This window comes from Euprymna scolopes, chromosome 11, assembly GCF_053919585.1.
Source record: "Euprymna scolopes isolate OS-2025 chromosome 11, ASM5391958v1, whole genome shotgun sequence".
NCBI lineage: Eukaryota > Metazoa > Mollusca > Cephalopoda > Sepiida > Sepiolidae > Euprymna > Euprymna scolopes.
Window position 1 is genome coordinate 147,467,974 of NC_136492.1, and position 22,799 is coordinate 147,490,772.

Sequence of the window (22,799 nt, forward strand, 5' to 3'; positions counted from 1 at the left end):
CGACTCGGGAGATCTGCGAGGGGTTTCGAGAACATTTCGAGGAGCGTTTTACGCAGCAGCCCGATCTTCCGGTCCTTGAGTTTAGCGACTATTTGGCCGACTCTCCCCGCTTCGAGGCGGCTAGAGCGGCTAGTTGCGAGGGCCGGGTGACGGAGCAGGAGGTCTTTACTGCGCTGAAGCAGGTCAGCTGTGACAGATCGCCAGGACTTGATGGTCTGCCATACGAACTGTACTTGAGGCTGTCGCCCATGTTTCTGCCTCTTCTGACGGATATGTTCAACCATTGGTTTGCTCAGGGATCCATCCCAGGGCAGGTGACCAAGGGAGTGATCACATTGCTGAAGAAAGGTGACGGGCATGGAGGGGAAGAGTTAGACGACTACAGGCCCATAACTCTGCTAAACACAGAGTTGAAGATTTTGGCCAAGGTCCTGTCGAATCGGCTGCAGGTTGTTATCGATGAGTTGGTTGAACCGGAACAGAACTACGCTGTGAAGGGGAGATCGATTCAGAACAACTTGCACCTGATCCGCATGATCCTAGAGGGGGGAATAGATGACGACACGGAAGCCGCGCTGATAAACTTAGATCAGTCCAAAGCTTTCGATAGGGTCGACCATCGTTTCCTGGCATCTGTCTTAGAGGCCGCCGGTTTTAAACCGGACTTTTGCAAGTGGATCTCCATAATGTATCGACAGCCCATGGCTGTCGTGCAAGTGAACGGAAAGCGCTCGAAACCCTTTGTTATCTCTCGGTCGGTTCGTCAGGGTTGTCCGCTGTCGCCCCTGCTTTATGTCCTGGCTTTGGAGCCTCTTCTCCGCAAGCTGAGACATGGGGAGGCAAATTCGGCCCTGCGCGGAATGGCTCTGCCTGGCGGCTCAGCTGCCAAGGTATCCGCGTTCGCCGATGATGTCACGATCTTCGTGTCGGGCTTCAGAGACATTGAGGTCGTGTCGGAGGCACTCAGACAGTACGAAAGAATTACAGGGGCCAAGATAAACCGCAACAAGTCGGTAGGACTGCGGTTGGGCGCATGGAGTGGCAACGCAAACCTCCCTGCGCCCTTCAGCTGGACAGATGGCCCGGTCCGGATCCTCGGCGTGTGGTTCGGACCGGATCTCCAGCTTGACAAGAATTGGTTGGAGGTACGGTCAAAGGTGGAGGCTGCAGTCAATTCGTGGCTTCCTAGGAAACTTTCCTTAAAGGGTAGAGCTGAGGCGTGCGCCACTTACGTCTTTCCTCTCATCCTTTACTGACTGGCCGTACTTCCCCTGCCTGCACAACACCTAAAAGCTCTTGTCGAACTCTTGTCCTCGCTCCTTTGGGACAGAGGAAGACACTGGGTGAGCAGACAGGTCTGTATTCAACGTCCGTGTGAGGGAGGCTTGGGAATGCCGGACTTGAAGTGTCATCGAGATGCTGAGAGGCTGGCCTTCCTGAGCCACTATATGCAGGATGACCAACCGTGGCACCCCGTGGTTACTGCCGCCTTCCCCGACCTCGTTCTCGACCCTTCCATCGAGAGCCGTCGCAGGCCGCGGGGAGAATCTGCCTACATGAAAGAGTGCCGAGCCGCGCTAAAACGACTACCAAGGTCCAGTGACCTTGTGACTGCTACCCGTAGGGAACTCCACAGGGATCTAGTGAAGGGGGCCGCTGACGACCCGCTATGCGCGCGTTTGGGGTGGCAGCAGAGTGAGATCCGCTCCGCGTGGAGCTGGGCGCCAGGTTCGAGTCATCTGAACAATTCGGAGTTCTCTCTGACCTGGCGATTGGCCCGAAATGCACTTCCACTCAACAACATACAATGCAGTTCTGGGTTTCTGGAGTCGCCTGATTGTCCCCGTTGTGGGACAACGGCCGTGGAAACTACTGATCACGCTTTCTTCGATTGCCGCGAACTCCGCCAGTACTGGTCGTATGTCAGTGGGGTGACGGCTCGCATCGATCCTGAGCATCCTCGCCCAATTACTGTATCCAATGTTGTGGACAACGTGAGGCCGCCGTGGAACCGGGAAAGACAAATGGTCTACGTTACGATCCTGGCCGTGGCGAGAATGGTGATTTGGACGTCGCGTCTGCAAGGTTGCCGGGGGGTGTTGTCTTTTTCTGATCTAGATCTGATCGCGTTCTTTAAACACCAACTACGGGTGAAGATCAGATGTGATAGAAGAAGGCTGCATCACGCGGCATTTGACAGAAGATGGATACATGTGGCAAGTCTGTGTGTACGAAGAGGAGCCAAATTTGAATACGTGTTCCCCGCCTAGGTGTGGAACACGCAGTTCTGTAAAGTTAAATTAAACAAGTAGTCTCTCAGCTAGCTGAGTGTGTGTTCCATCCCTCCCCGATTAGGAAGCCTCCAAGATCCCCATCCCCTCTTACCTGCAATTTTTGTTTTCACCCCTTCCTCTAAATTTTACCCATCTTGGAGAAAAAGAAATACAAACTAACCTCCATCCCTTACCCACAAAAATTTTCTTTTCTCCATTCACCCCCATCTAGAGGGCATCTCCACCTAGAGACTGACCCGCAGAAGCAAGGTTCCTTTTACAAACCTAGTGGAACGGGCAGTCTATCAACTAGACGGGGTTGGGAGGGTCCTACTAATCACCTTTTTATTTTTTCTTCCCCCGCCCTCGACACAAATGAATTATTGTACCATTTTATTGTTATCTTTTTTGTTTTTACACGTCAATAAAAAATGTTTTAAAAATTGGGAGTTACTAGGACGTCCCACAATATGAAAGGGTGAATGCGGTATTATGGTGAAAGAAGATACTAGCTGGGAGAAACTTTTGACTTTGTTTAGTTCTGGAGTGACAAGGATGACCAACGACCCCCAAAATCCCCCCTTTTGAGTTGGCCATGTGCCTAAGTTTTTTGTTCACCGTTAATTTTACTGTATTTTTTAACATGAATAAAAGATTTAATATCTCAAAGTGTAGTATCTGTTCCGGCAGATGCTGCACTTAAGATAATTTGTACCAGTCAATGGAGGGGAAACCCTCTATACTGGGACAATTATTATTTTTGGTAACCAGAGTGCCCCCTTTTTGCCTACTTTTAGGGGAGCTGGTTTTTACCTCACATTAAAAACGGCCTTGTGCCTAATTTGCTCAGTGGGGGAGCAAATAAACACCATCTGTTCCGGCGGATGCTGCACTTAAGATGGTTTGTACCAGTCAATGGAGGGGAAACCCTCTATACTGGGACAATTATTATTTTTGGTAACCAGAGTGACCCCTTTTAGGGGAGCTGGTTTTTACCTCACATTAAAAACGGCCTTGTGCCTAATTTGCTCAGTAGGGGAGCAAATAAACACCATCTGTTCCGGCAGATACTGCAAGCTATGACTAGCAAAGACCAGATGTGGGGGCAACCCCACATGTCTGACCTTTAACCAGCTCCCATTTCCCACCTCTCGGGAGCTGGTCCCCTTTTCCCCTTCCCCCTCCCTTCACTCCTCACATTAAAAATCGGCCTTGTGCCTAATTTGCTCGGTGGGGGAGCAAATAAATACCATCTGTTCCGACAGATACTGCAAGCTGTGACTGGCTAACACTGGCAGTGACATGCAGGGACCAGATGTGGGGGCGGCCCCACATGCCTGACAATTAACCGGCTCCCATTTCCCACCTCTCGGGAGCTGGTCCCCTTTTTCCCTTCCCCTTCCCTTCACTCCTCACATTAAAAATCGGCCTTGTGCCTTATTTGCTCGGTGGGGGAGCAAATAAATACAATCTGTTCCGGCAGATGCTGCACTTAAGATAATTTGTACCAGTCAATGGAGGGGAAACCCTCTATACTGGGACAATTATTATTTTTGGTAACCAGAGTGCCCCCTTTTTGCCTACTTTTAGGGGAGCTGGTTTTTACCTCACATTAAAAACGGCCTTGTGCCTAATTTGCTCAGTGGGGGAGCAAATAAATACCATCTGTTCCGGCAGATACTGCACTTAATATAATTTGTACCAGTCAATGGAGGGGAAACCCTCTATACTGGGACAATTATTATTTTTGGTAACCAGAGTGACCCCTTTTAGGGGAGCTGGTTTTTACCTCACATTAAAAACGGCGTTGTGCCTTATTTGCTCAGTGGGGGAGCAAATAAATACCATCTGTTCCGGCAGATACTGCAAGCTATGACTAGCTATGACTAGCAAAGACAGGATGTGGGGGCAACCTCACATGCCTGACCATTAACCAGCTCCCATTTCCCACCTCTCGGGAGCTGGTCCCCTTTTTCCCTTCCCCGCTCCCTTCACTCCTCACATTAAAAATCGGCCTGGTGCCTAATTTGCTCGGTGGGGGAGCAATTAAATACCATCTGTTCCGGCAGATACTGCAAGATATGACTAGCTATGACTAGCAAAGACCAGATGTGGGGGCAACCCCACATGCCTGACCTTTAACCAGCTCCCATTTCCCACCTCTCGGGAGCTGGTCCCCTTTTTCCCTTCCCCCTCCCTTCACTCCTCACATTAAAAATCGGCCTTGTGCCTAATTTGCTCGGTGGGGGAGCAAATAAATACCATCTGTTCCGGCAGATACTGCAAGCAAAGACCATATGTGGGGGAAACCCCACATATAAGACCTTGGTCAATGTAGGGGCAACCCTTCATACCAATTGTCACTATCCAGCTCCCCTACTCCCCGGGGAGTTGGTCCCCATTTCCCCTTCACTCCTCACATTAAAAGTCGGCCTTGTGCCTAATTTGCTCGGTGGGGGAGCAAATAAATACCATCTGTTCCGGCAGATGCTGCAAGCTATGACTAGCAAAGACCAGATGTGGGGGCAACCCCACATGCCTGACCTTTAACCAGCTCCCATTTCCCATCTCTAGGGAGCTGGTCCCCTTTTCCCTTTCCCCTCCCTTCACTCCTCACATTAAAAATCGGCCTTGTGCCTAATTTGCTCGGTGGGGGAGCAAATAAATACCATCTGTTCCGGCAGATGCTGCACTTCTATTTCTTGTTCTCTTTCGGTGGAGGAGAAATCCTTCACGACTGAGACAATTTTTATTTTTGTACCTTTTCTCCACGTTGTCTCCTGGTGTCTAACTCTGTCCCGTGGGGAGGCATAGTAAATAGGTACTTAACATAATTAAATCCTTCTTAGATAAGAGAAAAATCCAGGTTATCCTTGACGGTCGCACAATATGATATAAATGCGGGAGTGCCCCAGGGGTCTATCTTTGGACCTCTACTGTTCCTGATATTCATAAATGACCTCCCTGACAAAATTTCCTCTGAGATGGGTATATATGCTGATGACACCACACTCTATAACAGACACGGCAGGAAAACAAATGAACACATATCTAAAGAAATGACAGAAACACTAGAAGATGACCTCCAATCTGTAGTGGAATGGGAATTCAAAAATGGATGGTCACGTTCAATGCCGCAAAGACTAAACTAGTTTCATTCAATAATTACAAGAAACCTTTTCTACCACCTATAGCAATGGCCAACGACTTTTTATCTGAGAGTACGTCTTTCAAGCTCCTTGGCCAAACGTTTACAGGAAACATGAGTTGGAGCAATTACATCGAGGGCATTACCAGGGCCGCTGTGAAGAAGGTGGGCTCTCTCTACCGTGCTAGAAAACTACTAACACCCGGAAGTATCCTGTACCTCTATAAGGCAACCATTCACCAATGTATGGAGTATTGCTGTCATATTTGGGCTGGTGCATCGGCTACTAGTCTCTCGCTCCTTGACAAGGTTCAAAAGAGAGTCGCTAATCTGATAGGCCCTTAACTGGCATCTAAGCTTCAGCCTCTATCTCATCGACGAAACGTTGCATCCCTCTGCCTGCTCTACAAGTATGATAATGGTTAATGCTCTGACGAATTGCAAGCACTTGTGCCCCCACGACGTGAACACCCTCGACAGACCCGACAGGCTGCAAAATCCCACCCCCACACAGTAGAAATCCCTAGATGTAAAAGATCTTTCTACTCCAGTAGTTTCTTCCCCAGAACCGCTAGACTTTGGAATTCCATTCCAATCCCTGCTTCCCCAACTGTACTGACGTGCAGAAGTTAAAGTGCAATGTAAACCAACATCTTGTTGCCCAAATCCCTACATAGTACCCCAGTAGTTGTTGCCCCTGTTAGTAACCCCCTACACCAAAGTGGCAATGTGCCTTGTATGGGGTGAAAATGTAATAAAAAAAAAACAAACAAAAAAAAACAGTAACACGTGTTTATCTTGGGTTGAGGGAAGTATTAAGTGAGCTGACATTGGTAGCAGAGCGTACTCTTTTGTGTGACAAATATTATATCTGTTCAACTTGAATTGAAACACAATTAAAAGATGGTGTCATGTACGAAACAAACATTTTGCAGAGTGAAGTAATGTACACCGAGTGGAAACAGGACATAAATATATGGCCTTCACGAATTTTTCTCAGGAAAAACAGCATTATTTTTTCATTGCCAAAAATCATACGAGAATGCGTTCGACACTTAGACATCAGCCGAACTGAAGCATTAAAAATAATTAGAAACAAGTTAGACGAGCTATATTTAAGGGACGAAAACACGATGGTGCACACGTCATTCAAGGAATTTTACTCTTACAAAAGAGCTGCTGGAACAAACATAAGCGACATTGGGGTGCGTTATGAATTCTTGTACTACCAGAAATTATGTAAATACTGACTTTCTCTGCCAGAAGGAGTCCAAGCATTTTTTTCTTTGTTTGTTTTAAATGCAGCGAATGTATCGAAAAAAAAAAAAATTAGCGAGGACAACATGTAGAAGTTTAATTTACGCAGCAATGAAGGATACTTTTTTAAAAGTGGTTTCTTATATTTCTTCATTAGAATGCAAAACAGTTCCCGCTATCAAGAAAGAAACTGAAACTGTAAATTTCAATCGGAACAGAAGTAAAACGGAAAAAAATTCTATCAAGGAAACAAAATAAATCCAACGGACAGACAAGGTAGGACAATACGTTGTTTCAAATGTGGTTTTATTAGACATTTTACCAGAGACTGCACTGGTTCTACTCCTTCAAATGTTAACACTGTTGTGGATTCAAACCATGTACATCTCTCATTAATTAATTCCGAGCCTTATTATCGAACATTGATAAATGATTCTGATATAAAAACGTCCAACCTTGTAAAAGAAACACGGTACGGCAGTGTTGGATTCTCTCCTGTTCTAGAACTGTTCCTGGAGAACTTTGGCTTAATGTATTTCTTTTTTATTTCTTTTTTATTTCTTTTTTATTTCTTCTTTATTTCTTTTTTATTTCTTTTTTATTTCTTTTTTATTTCTTCTTTATTTCTTTTTTATTTTTTTTATTTATTTTTTATTTCTTTTTTATTTCTTTTTTTCTCTACATTAAATGACCGAGATAAGCGGTTAGTGAAGATTTTTAAATTCAACAGAACATTTTGTTTTGGTGATGAAGAGAAGGTAAAGGCAATTAAAGCAGTTAAATTTCCAGTAACTATAGAAGACATAAAAGGTGTCAGAGCAAACATAGAGGCTGACTTTGTCAAAAATGATTTACCCTTGTTACTAAGTCATAAATCCATGAAAACTGCTGGCATGATACTAGATTTTAAAAGTGGCAGATGCAAGATTTTAGGCAGATTTATATAAAATATAAAATTGCAAGATTTTAGGTAGATATATAAAATTGCAAAAGACAACTTCTGGACATTATAGTCTTCCACCAACAAATATGTTTTTGCAGGCTGAAAAGTCACCAAACTTTGTGTTACATTGTGAAGCTTTAAAAATGCTCTCGAATGAAGAAAAGGACGAAGACTGAGAAATTGCATAAACAGTTTGCTCATGCATCAAAAGAGAAATTAGTATCATTGGTGAGAGGCAGTAAGATCTTTGATGATGAGGAGTTTCTGGCTCTTATTAAGGATGTCTGTGATCCGTGTTTAGTTTAAGGCTTAGAAGATCCCCTCTTCGTCCGCTGGTAGGATTGGCTCTTGGAAACCGATTTAATAACACTGTTTGTATGGACTTAAAAAAATTCAAGCATAACTAATGCTAAATTTCACACCTAATTGACGCATCCACTAGGCTGATTAAAACTAAGAAGAAATTATTTGCAACATATTTTTAATGTGGATAGCATATTTTGGAGTTGCCAAACGCTTCTTGAGTGATAATGGGGAAGAATTTAATAACGATGGTTACAAAGAGATGAATGAAAAACTGAATATTGAAACCTGAACTACAGCCCTTGAAAGTCCATTCAGTAATGGCAGTGTGGAATGTCACAATCTAATATTGGCTAAAGTAATGGAGAAAACATTGGACGATGAAAAATGTAAACCAGAAAAAGCTTTGGCTTGGGCTGTTAGTGCCAAAAATGCTCTTCAGAATCATTTTGGACATAAGCCAAATGAGTTAGTTTTTGGATCCAACACGAATGTCAGTTTTGATAGACCAGTTTCGAGCATTAGATGCTTCAACAATCAGTGTTGTTGTTAATATAAATTTAAATGCCTTACATTCTGAGAGAAAAAGGTTCATTGAGGTGAAAAAAGTTTGGAGAACACTGCGATTTAATATAAGACATTATGCAGATGAATGATTTGTGATGGGAGACAACGTTTATTATAGAATACAACATTATAAAGGATGGTGTGGCTCTGCCAAAGTTTTGTGTAAAGAGGATCAATGTGTATTGATCCGACATGGAGGAGCATTCTACAGGATGCATCCATGTCACTTGATGAAGGTAAACAAGGACCTTGGAATGCCAAGGAATAAAGGAAATAAAATTCCCTTAAATGAGATGAATGAAGTCTTGGAAGAGGAAGTTGAACATGAACATGATGAAAATTCCAACAAGGAGGAACTGAAAGATAATATTACAAAGATGAGTAAAGGGAAAATAGTGGAATATAAAATTATTGGAAATAATGAGTTGAAAAAAGATGAAGATTATGAGTACACAACCAAAATCAACTGGAAATTATGACCATTGGTGGAATATAGAACCAACTACAGTAACGAATGTCCAGTGTGTATCAATTGAAATAAGGTTGATCAATAGATATAAAGAAAAGAAGATCCTTAAGGAAAAATGATGAGCTGGGTCAAGAGGAGAAGAGAGATATAAAAAAAAGACTAACAGGCCAAATGATGTGGCTATCTACTCAGACTCACCTTGATGTATCATTTGATATGTGTAGGATGCTACCTATGCCAACTTGGAAGATGGTTTCTTATAACACTATCAGCCGGCCACCGAGGTGTGACCGACAGACGTGTTATAGTAAATGTCTTAAAGCGGTCTCATGAAGATATGAAGATGGGCCAGTCATTAGGGTCTGTGTAGTAAGAAGAAAATCATACCTGAGATGTTGGATCTGGGTGTGGCTGCTTTCTTTTCTCAAGATGATCTCTTCACCCTGGTGGCATTCTGGTGGGAATCTTCATCTCTTTGTCCTCAGGGCCGCCTTTCGACTTCAGACATTTATGAAGGCATTCATGGCAGACACAAGAAAAATGACACGCGACACAATTGTAATATACATAAGGTATAACTAACTATTTTATTTTACATTAGAGATACAATATATATTACAAAAAAAAAACAATTTACAATTAATTTTTACAATTGAAACTGGATAATAGACTTTTCGAAGCTAACTAAACTACCCTAACTAGTGTTGAGGGAGGGGGTTCCCCCCCTCATTTACGGAGAGACAAAATATGCGTCCTCACATCATGGTGGTCGTGCAGGAAAGAGACAGAAAGATAGCAAGGGGATTATGGGAAGGGGTTTCTTTGTATCTCTACGCTCATGGACAATTTACCACCCGTCCATGCTGCAGAGTGTGTTAGAAACAGTGGCACAAGGAAATAGTGCCACATCCCTCCCTATGCTATCCGAAATCTATGAGTATTCATAAATTTCAGAAGTCCCTAATTTTCCGTGAATGGTGCGTCAACCGGCCGTCAGCAATCAATGTCCCCATGCTCTACGTTCCATCAGGAACTCAGTGAAGCAAGTTATTTTTTCCACCAGGCTCCTGGTAGACTGGTATACTGCTTCAAATACCAGAGAGGGTAATCATCCTCGCCCTCCATCGAGGCAATGACCTCATGATTTCAGTTACTGGATTTACACTTTCTTAAGCAACCAGTATAATATTTTTTAACAAAGCCGGATTTTACGTGAGTTCATCACGCCGACCTATACGTATTTCACTAAGCCGGATTGTACGTGAGTTTATCACGCCGACCTATACGTATTTCACTAAGCCGGATTCTACGTGAGTTTATCACGCCGACTTATACGTATTTCACTAAGCCGGATTCTACGTGAGTTTATCACGCCGACCTATACGTATTTCACTAAGCCGGATTCTACGTGAGTTTATCACGCCGACCTATACGTATTTCACTAAGCCGGATTCTACGTGAGTTTATCACGCCGACCCATACGTATTTCACTAAGCCGGATTGTACGTGAGTTTATTCACGCCGACCTATACGTATTTGACTAAGCCGGATTCTACGTGAGTTTATCACGCCGACCTATACGTTTTTTAATTTAGTCTGCATAACATTATTTTCGTAACTGGATTTACGCTCCCTTCAGCAACCAGTATAATGTATTTTAACCAAGTCGGAGTTACGTGACCTCATCACGCCGACCTATATGTATTCCAAGTTATTACTTCAGTTACTGGACTTACGCTCTCTTCAGCAACCAGTATAATGTATTTTAGATAAGTCGGGGTTACGTGACCTCATCACGCCGACCTATATGGATTTAGTAAAACCTTGGTCTTCAGAGGTTCTAATCCAATTAATTCTGTTAGAGCAAGGAGTCTGCCGCCGAGCGACCAATAAAAACTATCCACCACGGAATATTTATTAATTATATAAAGAATTAACTAAGAAGGGCACTCAGCCTTCATGAGTTAGAATACTCAATTAGGGGGAAAAAAATTTCCAAAAATAAACAATTCAGAAACCTGGTATACATTAAATCAATGAAATAGGGTGTTAACAATTTTTTTTCTTAAAAAGAAAACATTTTTAAAAAATCATTTCAGAGCACCTCGGTCACAATTAGAATTTGTTTACACAATGCAAACGCATTTCAGTTATTACATTCATAATTAACTTTTTCCCAAATTTCAGGGTACATTTAAAAAGTATGTGTATTTTTTCAAAACTTGATTTACAAAAGACCATTAAAATTTCATTCCCAAATTTAAAAATTATTTCAAGTATTTTGGTTCATCGTTAAAATCAATTTATGTTAGTTAACTTCTTTGCAAAGTAATTCATTTATTACTTTAAAAACAATCTTCTCAAAAGGTCATAAACTTCGAATAGACCCATTTTTCGTAATACAATTCAAAAATTATTCCAAACATTTGGTTCATTATTAAAATTAATCTTCCGAAAAGATCATAGACAATTCATTTTGAATCAATTTACCCTTCACAATGAGATTCAGAGACATCCCAAAACTTTTTAATTTCGTAATTATTATTTTTAAAATTCAGTGTACATTTAAAGTTATTTAATTGATTCTTAAAAATCATTTCTTCTTTTAGACCATTATCAAGGTCATTTCGAATTCAGAAACATTTCACGTTAATTAACTTTATTTTCCAAAGTAATTATTTTATCATTTAAAAGCAATTCTTTTCCTAAACTCACTCACAAGGATTATTTCGAATTAATAAACTCCCGCCACACCTGGGAGTCACATTAGTTAACGACCAGTTCTGTATAGTTAACAGCTCGAAAAAATTAAAGTTTCAATTAAAGAGAGATCTTTCTAGACTGAGGAAATCTTTTTTTTTTCTTAATAATTAATTCAATTTTACGTATATACTCCTCAGTCAATATTTCAGGGACCCCTATCATACGGTCCAATTTCAAATAAACCTTCAATTAAAGAATTTGCTCGAATAATTCTTCCTTAAAATCATCTAGAGTTCAGGAAAATCTCTTTCGTTACTCAAACAATATTTCCTTAGAAATTATTAAAAATTCAGAGAATATTCGAAATGTAATAGCGTAATTTTTTCTTTAAGAAAAACTATGAACATTTCAGAGAACTCTCAAAAAATGAACGTAATCATGTAACAGTTGGCTTTTCCAAACACTCGAAGACTTCAAAAACGTACTTTAAGTGCTGTTTGAATAATCGTCTCAGTTTTTATTTTTAATAAAAAAACAATTGAAGACATCATTTAATGTAATTTAACGAAGCATAAATAATTTTGTTCTTTAAACTTGGTAGAAAAATTTAAAAAAACTCCAAGTTAATTCGTTATTATATGCCCTCCTGCAATCAGCCATGGGGGTTTAGCTATACAATCATTAAAACGCAAGAGTAGAGAAAGAGAATGAGGGGAAAAAGAAGGGGATAGAGGCAGAGCGATGCCATTACACACCCCACCACCCTCATAACACCATTACGTAATAACAAAAAAAAAAATCTTCGACGATTTTAAAAGTCACTCTCTCGTCCTCACAGGTAAGGGAATGAGAGAGAGATAGAGAGAAGAAGAGAGAGAGAGAGGCAGGTAGCGTTGTTCTACCACCCATCCCTAAACAACCTCACAAACACCATGACGAGGTCATCTTAGCTTATCTTTCCCATGTGCGGCCATTGTTTTAAAAAATGAGTGACAGGTAGACATTAAACATTTCTACGAGTTTAAAAAAAAATAAAATAGAAAAAATCTTGTTTTTATCAATTTTGTAAGGCGCTCACACAAAGAAAACTTCGTATTATGTAATCTAAATTTTTAGCGATAATATTTTTTCTTTCCCTTCTTTTCTTTTTTTAACAGACAAAAAAAAATAAATAAAAAACATTATCAAATCAAAAAGTCCCCTTATGTTTCAGCGTAAATTGGTACCTAACCTGAAAAATAAACACATCAACTGTTCATGGAATAAAATGTAATGTAAAAGTTCTATTTTTTCAAATCTGAATCTAACACTTGCAAAGTCAAAAGAATTTTTTTTAAAAGTCCTATATTTTTATAAACCTGAAATAAAGATCAGATAAAAAATGTTAGGTATCCTTTATTTTCTTTCCTTTTTTTTTTCTTTTTTAAATTTATTTTTCGAGCTTCGTGTTTGAAGGATTTTTTTCTTTTTCTTTCATGTAATAACAAGATGCATAGATATACACACATATAGATATATATCTTGAGAGAGACAGAAAGAGAGAAAGCGTGAGAGAGAAAGAGATATTGCATATTCTAGAGACACTTTTTTCTCATCTCTGTTTTTTTTTTTTTGTGTGGGACAGTGGGACACATTTCTTACTTTTTTGTTCGAAGGGTTACTTTCAATACTCTTTTTCTTTTTAAATCGATCCCTTGCAAACTGTTTTTTTTTTTTTTTGTAGGTGCAAGACAATTTTTTGTTCAGGTTCTGAATTTTCCTTTTTGAGTGCGTTTTTTTTTTTTTTTTTTTTTTTTTTTTTTTTTGTGCGCGTGTGTACTGGTCTGCCATTTTTTTTTAAATTTTGCCAGAAATAGTTTTTTCCGTTTTTAAAGACCGTGGACCATTTTTTTTTATTCGATTCGTCTAGTGGTCATTATTTTTGGTTGTGCCGTGGGTTTGAGTCGAAATTATTTCCATGCTGGGAAACAATATGTCTTGGTCATAGTGCATCATTTATACTGCGACACAGATGCGACGAGATCCGTCTGGTAATTAACCAGGGTCAATCCTGAGTCTTAAGGCAACATTTATACCACTATCAGCCGGCCACCGAGGTGTGACCGACAGACGTGTTATAGTAAATGTCTTAAAGCGGTCTCATGAAGATATGAAGATGGGCCAGTCATTAGGGTCTGTGTAGTAAGAAGAAAATCATACCTGAGATGTTGGATCTGGGTGTGGCTGCTTTCTTTTCTCAAGATGATCTCTTCACCCTGGTGGCATTCTGGTGGGAATCTTCATCTCTTTGTCCTCAGGGCCGCCTTTCGACTTCAGACATTTATGAAGGCATTCATGGCAGACACAAGAAAAATGACACGCGACACAATTGTAATATACATAAGGTATAACTAACTATTTTATTTTACATTAGAGATACAATATATATTACAAAAAAAAAACAATTTACAATTAATTTTTACAATTGAAACTGGATAATAGACTTTTCGAAGCTAACTAAACTACCCTAACTAGTGTTGAGGGAGGGGGTTCCCCCCCTCATTTACGGAGAGACAAAATATGCGTCCTCACATCATGGTGGTCGTGCAGGAAAGAGACAGAAAGATAGCAAGGGGATTATGGGAAGGGGTTTCTTTGTATCTCTACGCTCATGGACAATTTACCACCCGTCCATGCTGCAGAGTGTGTTAGAAACAGTGGCACAAGGAAATAGTGCCACATTCTCACAGGGTGGATTTATCATCTTTGTTTATGGTAAGATGAATAGACTAGCTCCTATATGATGGCCATAAAATACTTGACCGAGTAACTAAGAGCCCATTAGTATCCGAGACCTTTGCACCCAGTGAAGCTGCCGATGCAGTGTATTGATAGCTGCCATGCTACAAGAAATCTTCAGACTACCCAAGTTGCCTGAAGTACTTTGATAGAAACTTTAAAATCATCAAATCTTGTAAGTAACATACGTTTGAGAGTCGATGTGGCCAGAGTAAAGGAAATATTTGTAAAGGAAGAAATCCAAATTGAATGGATCAGGGGACAGGAAAAGTCGCAAACTGTTTGACAAAGATGGGAGCCTTTACTGAAATTCTAAGAGACTTCTTGTGTTAATCACCCATTTTTGTTTGTTTGTTTATTTATTTATTTATTTTTCTTGTTGGAACTTTGAAGTCACCATCAATGTTAAAGGTGGAGTTATCGAACTTGGTGGCCTTCTATATATTTAGTTATGTCCCCTGTCTCGAGTGGATATCCAATATGGCTTCCAGCCAACAGGAGAACGTGTTTATCCTACGTTGTGGGAAGTACTAAGTGAGCTACTTAACTTATGATTTAACAAGAGAATAAAATGATTAACTTGTATACGAATAAATAAAAATGTATTATGGTGTAATTTAATTCTATAATGAATTTTTTGTGCTTTACCGCCGTATGTGTATGCATATATGTATGTGTATGTGTATGTGTATGTGTATGTGTATGTGTATGAATGTATATGTTTTTATTTTTGTTTATGATTTACAATGTGGAATTGTATCGTTACCTCATGAGTTAATTCACCTGAAATAATGCTAAAGACTCTTTTTACCCAAAATGTATTATCAATGCTTCTCACTTATGTCACTTAATAGTGGGAAATGGTAATTTGTTGTGAGCATTTTTTCATCGTTTATTTTTTCCTCAACTTCAAAATTATAAAAGTACATGACATTATGTGCATCCTCATCTCCAACCCCTTCTTCTCTGCTTATAAGACCATTAGGAAGCGCATGGACACAGACCCTTCTCTGCAGTCAACGATAAAAAATGAATCACTTTCAATCGGAGAATTGTGTTTCGGCATTAAATAACTGAAAAAGAGTTGATTTGCATGAAGCAGGCAAACCAACCATCAATTTATCTATCATTCACTCTGGCTGAAAGCACTTATAGGTGTCAACATTTGTTATCTGTAAACTGTGCATTAGCATGATTATTTGCAGGATGGAGTGGTTTCCTGTTGCTTTTACTTGTGTGCTGTGTCCATCAGAATACCATCTCAAGACAATCAAAGCCAGAATGTTCAATCTTTTCTCTTATCCGACAATTGAATTCCACTTAGTTACTCCAACTGTACACAAACGAAGCTCTGTTCTAAATCCAACAAATAATATAGAAACAAAGTGTGGGTGATCGCTTACACATGGCATACAGCATATATGACACCAGATGAGGTTTTACGTGGCACATGATGTATTTGTTGAAAGAGAAAAGCTCTGGCAGTTTTTTTTCCTGAAAAAAAATATGTATCTACGATTTGTATAATCATAGGAAATTCCTCCGATATAAAATCATAAGAAACTGAAACCATGCCTCACGCTAGACATGGTAAAATATTTTTCTCCTCTAGAATTAAAAAGTTCTTTAACTTTTTCATTTTCAATTTTTCTTGCCTGATGTGATCAATAATGATCGAAACGGTTTGCACATCGTAGCAAGATATGACTATATTTATATATATTTTTTTTTTTACATAGGCATCACCACATTATCAAGGCCCAGAGGCCACTCAAGGATAAGGGTTAAAGAGTGTACAGTAGAAATTGGACAATATAGTAATCATTAGTAATGAAAATTTGGTAAATTTGATAACTTATATGGAACGGCTCATCAAGAACTTATTTACGTTAGACTTGAAGACAACCATATTGTAGTCAGCCGGAAAGCAGGAAAACGGAAGACAATTCCACAGGCGTGCAGCTCTAAGAAAGAAACTTTGTTCATGGAATCTACGATTAGGTTTAGGCACATATAAAGAGTGGGGAGAATTATTGATAGTGTTTACAGCTAGACGAGTGTTTCTTGTGAAAGTTTGGCGAGGGGGGACCATAGATTGAAGCTCAGTCGAACACTTTCCATGAAAATAACGATACATCAGAGACAAACTCGCAACATCTCTTCTGTGAGATAGAGGTTGCAAGGAGGAGAAAACGACATCTCCTACGAGGCTACGAAGTCTATTTTGAACTCTTTCAAGGCAGGACAAGTCCTTTCTAGCAGCTCCTGCCCAGATGTGGCAACAGTATTCCATCCTTGAACGTACCTGGCTCTTATATAGATAGAGAATAGCATCAGCAGTGAGATATTTACCGGATCGATAGAAAGATCCCACCATTTTTCCAGCGGCCTTGGCAACAGATTTGATGTATGTGTTCCATTTAAGATCAGGAGTAATGGTTAAGCCCAGAAACTTGTCAAAACTTGAGGCCTCCTGAAGACGATATAAAGAAAAGAAAAAAAATTATAAATTTGCTCTCTTTGATTGAGCACTATCTATGCCCCTTGTTGAAATTCAATGATTCTAATCGTTTGAATATTTTTCACCCTGAAGTATATATATATATATATATATATATATATATATATATATATATATATATATATATTCGTGGTAATGGACTCCCATCTCCCATCAATTTTGACGTGTGAGGTTCTGCCACAACAACTAAGTTGCTCAGAAATCCACACAGATGATTTGTTTATAGTGGTGAAGGCTTTGTGTAGAACCAACCACTCTTCTTGCCATTACTGCAACTTTTTGTCAGTGCAGATGACTGCCATAGGACAGAGTATACAGAAGACCGCAGGTTTTTACATAAGAGTTTCCTTCTCCTGAACGCATGTTTTAACAAAGACTAAGGGTGTATCTCTCCCAGTGAATTATTGCATGAATTGCGTGCGCAGAAAAGGATCGGGTGGATGGTCTACATTATTGAAGGTCCAGGATTTATGCACAAGAAACATTTAAACCAAATTCGGAAACGTATAACAGATGAAAAAAGACAATCTCCTGCTGACCAAGGAGAAGCAATGGACCAGATATATGACACGTTCGACTTGGTAGCACCACAAGCTGTTGGACAACGCTGGTCCTCCAGAAAAAGGAAAATGACCAACCCCAGGAAAATGAGCTATACGATCATCCCAGGGGAATGAAAATCTCGGGAGGGGGAGGTTGTGGGTACAAATTACCCCTATTTCAGAACTAAGTGGAATCAACCAGTCCTATGAATACCACTAGTTTCAGAGACTAAACTGAGACATTCATACTATGTTTAACCGCATTCTATGAATACGTTTCTCTCATACCAGTTTAGTGGCTGCTGTGTTCTTTATGAAAAATACATATTATATTTTATACACTTTACACTACTTGCGGTTTCTCTCATCTGTAACCTCCAGCACGGCTGTACAACACTAACCAATAAAGATTTCATATTATTCTTTTTATTATAGAGCAGATTCACTATTAATTATTGTATCAAATTTCAAAAGTTATTTTTAAATGACTTCGGTACCATCAACTAGAATCGAAACCAAAACATTTAGCTCTCAAGCAGCATAAAAGTTGATGATGAAAATAAAAATTGATATTTATCAATCAATCAAATATCTAAACAAGGAATTGTAATAAAGAGTAAAAATTCTTAATTCTTAACCTATAGATTTTAAAAGATGAGCTCTTTTCTTCAAACCATAAAAAAGTTAGTTAAAATGTGTTACTGATTCGCATAAATTTGAAAATATATCAAATTGAGGAATAAATAAGGACCCGGGCAGAGTTAGATTACTTTGGAAGTCAATTTCTTAAAGCCGTCCAACACACGCCAACATGTGAAACGAGTGTAAACCCGATGATGATGATGATGATGATGATGATGATGATGATGATCTAAAAAAAAGTTTTGTTTTAGAAAAAAGCAGACGATTTTATTCTCCTTATTTAGATTTAGGTACCATATTCTACATTTGTTTATGATAGGTTTAGGTATAGCAGATTGTAATATTAGTTGAATAGCAGACATGTGTTGTTGAATGACTCCCCCCCCCCACCTCAAAATTGCCCTTCGAGATCTCTGTCTCCTTTGCAGTTGCCTTGAATCTCATTAGCGATGTTTGCCTTCGAGTGGATTTGTAAGTTCTTCCAACCCATCAAGTTTCTTGTATTTCCTCTCTATTCAAATTCTCCTTGATCCTCTGTTCAACTCGTCCATCAAGGGACATGATGGACACAATAGGCACTACAATCGAGAAAAACAGAAACGATCAAATAAAAATAACAAAACTAAAAAAAAAAAAAAATCACAAAAACAAACTAAATGGAAAAATATATCTACAAGTCAGATCTAGAATGAAATTGTATCTACTTAGATTTTCCCGGGCAAGCAGCGCCATCTGCTTGGCCATCGATTGACCGAAGATGTTGCCGAACAGCTAAATGGAAAATCAAAAAATCTGATCGTAACGAGAAAGAATTTGACATACGATTTTTTTCCAAATATTCTTGTTTAGTTTTACATTACGTTTTGCACATCGAAATAAATAAACAAATCTCACATGTACCTCAGCACACACACGCGCACATGATTGATATATATATATATATATATATATATGTATATATATATAAAAGTTAAAAGCAACATGAATTGGAACAAAATACATACAAGGCCATTACCAAGGCTGCTGCAAAGGTGTGCTCTCTCTACTGTGCTAGAAGGTTACTTACGCCTGAGAGTCTCCTGTACCTATACAAGGTTACCCGTAGCCCATGTATGGAGTATTGTTGCCAAATTTGGGCTTGTGCATCTGCTACTAGTTTCTCACTCTTAGACAAGGTTAAAAAAAGAGTTTACAACCTAATATATCCCATACTAACAACCGTCCGTTAAGTTCTTTCCCATCGACGAAATGTTACATTCCTGTTTTCGTTTTTGAAGTATTTTAATGGAAGATGCTCCGACGAACTTCAAGCACTTGCGCCCCATCTACGTAAATACCCCAGACTTACCTGTCAAGAAGTAAAATTCCACCCCTTCACTGTAGATATCCCTAGTTGCTAGAAAGCCTTTTATTCAAATAGTTTCTTCTCTTGAACTGTTAATCTTTGGAATTCCCTTCCGGGTCCCTGCTTCCTTGACTATACTGGCATATAGAAGTGCAAGTGTGATGTGAATAGACATCTTGCTGCTCAAATCCTTACATAGTAGCTCTACAATATCCAAGCGGTACTGTTCCTCGTTTGGGGTGAAAAAGTTGTAAAAAAAATAATTAAATTTATTAGAACCTATCAAGATAACAAAAAGTTCAATATACTAGATCGAACAATTAAAAAGATACAAAAAAATTGATGAAGAAAATAAATGTTTAACAAATTACAATACTTACAAATCCATCCAAAATTCAAATACTTCTTATGCTTCTAAACAGTGAATTTCTAATTATTTTAACACACTATCAAACGCGAATACTAAACTCGATGATAGAATCTCTATCTTCAACAATAAGAGACTGCGCCAAAACACTATCATGGCTAGCAAGAAAAAATGTATTGTCTAAACCTTCCTGATGAAGGCTTTGGTATAAGCCGAAAATTAGAAATTTTAAATAAAATAAATATTTATTTACAAAAATAAAAATAACGCTCGAGTCTGATCTTTTAACCGTCGAGTTTTGAATATATATATATATATATATATATATATATATATATATATATATATATATATATATATATATATATATATAGTAGAGATTTAGAAGGCTCTCACAATGCGAGGAACGAAATATAATCTTTGTTGGTAAAAGAAGACGAGAACAAGTGGCGATTTACAAATCAACAAGTACATACATATATGTCTATATATATATTTATTCAGTTGTATTAGATAAAAATGTCTTACTTGTTATGTCTGCGACAGTATCCAAGTAAGTAACATTTTTACCTAATACAACTGAATAAATATATATATAGACATATATGTATGTACTTGTTGATTTGTAAATAGCCACTTGTTCTCGTCTTCCTTTACCAACAACGACTATATTTCATTCCTTGCATTGCGATAGCCTTCTAAATCTCTACTACATACCTATCCCACACAATACTTCAAGCAAACTACATATCAATCCTATATCTATATATATATATATATATATATATATATATATATATATATATATATATATATATATATATATATATATATATAGGATAAGGAGTTATAATATTTCAAATGTATTCCTTGTCTTACATAGAATAATAAAAATCTTTTGATTTGAAATTTAAACATTTCACGTCATAAATTTTTAAATTCATTGAATGACTAAATGGGAGGATTCCAGAAATTTTCCCGATTCTGATATAATTACCGATTCTGTTCTAAATTCCCGATTTCGATTCCGACTCTTTTAAATCTTTTCAATATTCAATTAGAGATTTATTGCTTGAAGAAAAATTATTTTTAATTACTATAAAAGCCTGTATAATATCCGTATTTATTTTTGAAAATGTAAAATGTAGACTAGGGTAGGTAGGGCATATATTACAACAGTAAATCTCTCTAAATATTTTTCTCAAATGTTTTCCTTGTAATTGATTGAACGTTACGAGACACAAAGATGTATATTTCTTTAAAAGCAAAGTTGGTTTGCAATATTCGTTCTTAATGTTTTTTTAAATTTTTTCATAATTGAAAATAGTCGACGATTTGTAGCACGATTAGAGTACGGTGTAAAGAGAGAACAGTGTACAAAATCCTTCTTCCCCTATTAAAATAGTTTCTTAGAAAACCATTCTAAACATGGGAATTTCAGAGGGGGCGGGGTTAAACTATTCTTTGACGTTTCTCTGTCAAAAATTGTCCGTATTTCTAATTTAGGAAGACTCGTCTGCTGAAAACTCGTCCACGAAAGACTCGTCCATGAAAAACTCGTTCATTTTGCTAGGTAGGAAAACTGGTCCTTTACTGAATAAATACCGAGTGAAAACACATTTTATGACTGTTCTTGAAAGAGATATTGTTTTTAAAAGAGAATACACACCCCATAATATTTTCTTTTAAATATTTTTACTTGTTTAATCTTGTTTTAAAAAGATAAAATTGATTTTTCTAAGCGTTCGTTTTCTACCTAGCTTTATAAGTTTTTAATGATTCAACTTATTTTAAAGCGTTTATTCAGTTAAATAAACGTAGTGTTTAGTGTTACTTTAGAACAAAATAAACGTCCTACATGAGAAGATCACATCCCGTGAGGATCGCTAATCGCTCAAAAATAGAAAATCAAAGAAAAATACTGAGGTAGATATAGTTTTAAAAAGCCACCTCCTCTCAAGAAGAAAATAAATTTTAATATTTTTTAAATATAATTTGGGAAGGGGGAGAGCTTTTTAAAAAACTATATCTCCTTCAAAAACGAAGCAATTATTATGGGATGTGTAGTTCCCTTTAAAAACGACATCTTCAATAACGGTCATAAAATGTGTTTTCAATCGATATTTATTCAATTTATACAATTATTATGGGGTGTGTAGTTCCCTTTAAAAACAACATCTTCAATAACGGTCATAAAATGTGTTTTCAATCGATACTTATTCAATAATGGACCAGTTTTCCTACCTGGCAGAAATAAACAAGTTTTCCGTGGATGACTCTTCCATGGATGAGTTTTCCGTGGATGAGTTTTACGGGCACCCATATTTCTAATCCTAATTTATTAAATTTGATCGGTTATTAAATTAATTGGGTTTACTGTAAAAAGAAAAACATAACGCAGAAATACTACTACTTATAATAATAATAATAACAACGACGACGACGACGACGACGACGACGACGACGACAAATTTCCGCGATTTCGATACCGATTCCGATACCGATTCCAATACCGATTCTGATACTGATTCCGATACTCTCAAAAATTCCGATTTTTTCAATTCCCGATTCCTATTAATCGTCCCAACACTAATATATATACACACATATCTATCTATCTATCTATCTATCTATCTATCTATCTATCTATCTCTCTCTCTCTCTCTCTCTGTATATATATATATATATATATATATATATATATATATATATATATATATATATGTATATATATATATATATATAGTGCAAATACTAGTGCAAATGGAAATTCAATTAACTTTCTTGAAGTTATATATTTGGATTTTACCGTCACTGTATTATTTATCTTCCACTAGACTATCCATTCACGTGTAATCACCTTTTTCTTCACCATATTCCCTCTGCTTCACTTTTTTGTTATCAAGTAAGATCTTTGACTTACTTGTTGTTTCATCAAATA

General features: G+C 38.0%; 1 long non-coding RNA gene across 1 annotated transcript; it reads right to left on the minus strand.

Annotated features, from left to right (window-relative positions):
- Positions 1 to 9,528: 9,528 nt before the first annotated feature.
- LOC145288104 (uncharacterized) lies at positions 9,529 to 14,379 on the minus strand. The gene is made up of 2 exons (XR_013869264.1): positions 10,487 to 14,379; positions 9,529 to 10,387 (listed from the first exon to the last, which is right to left on the minus strand). It is a non-coding gene; the product is annotated as an uncharacterized LOC145288104 (long non-coding RNA).
- Positions 14,380 to 22,799: the final 8,420 nt, after the last annotated feature.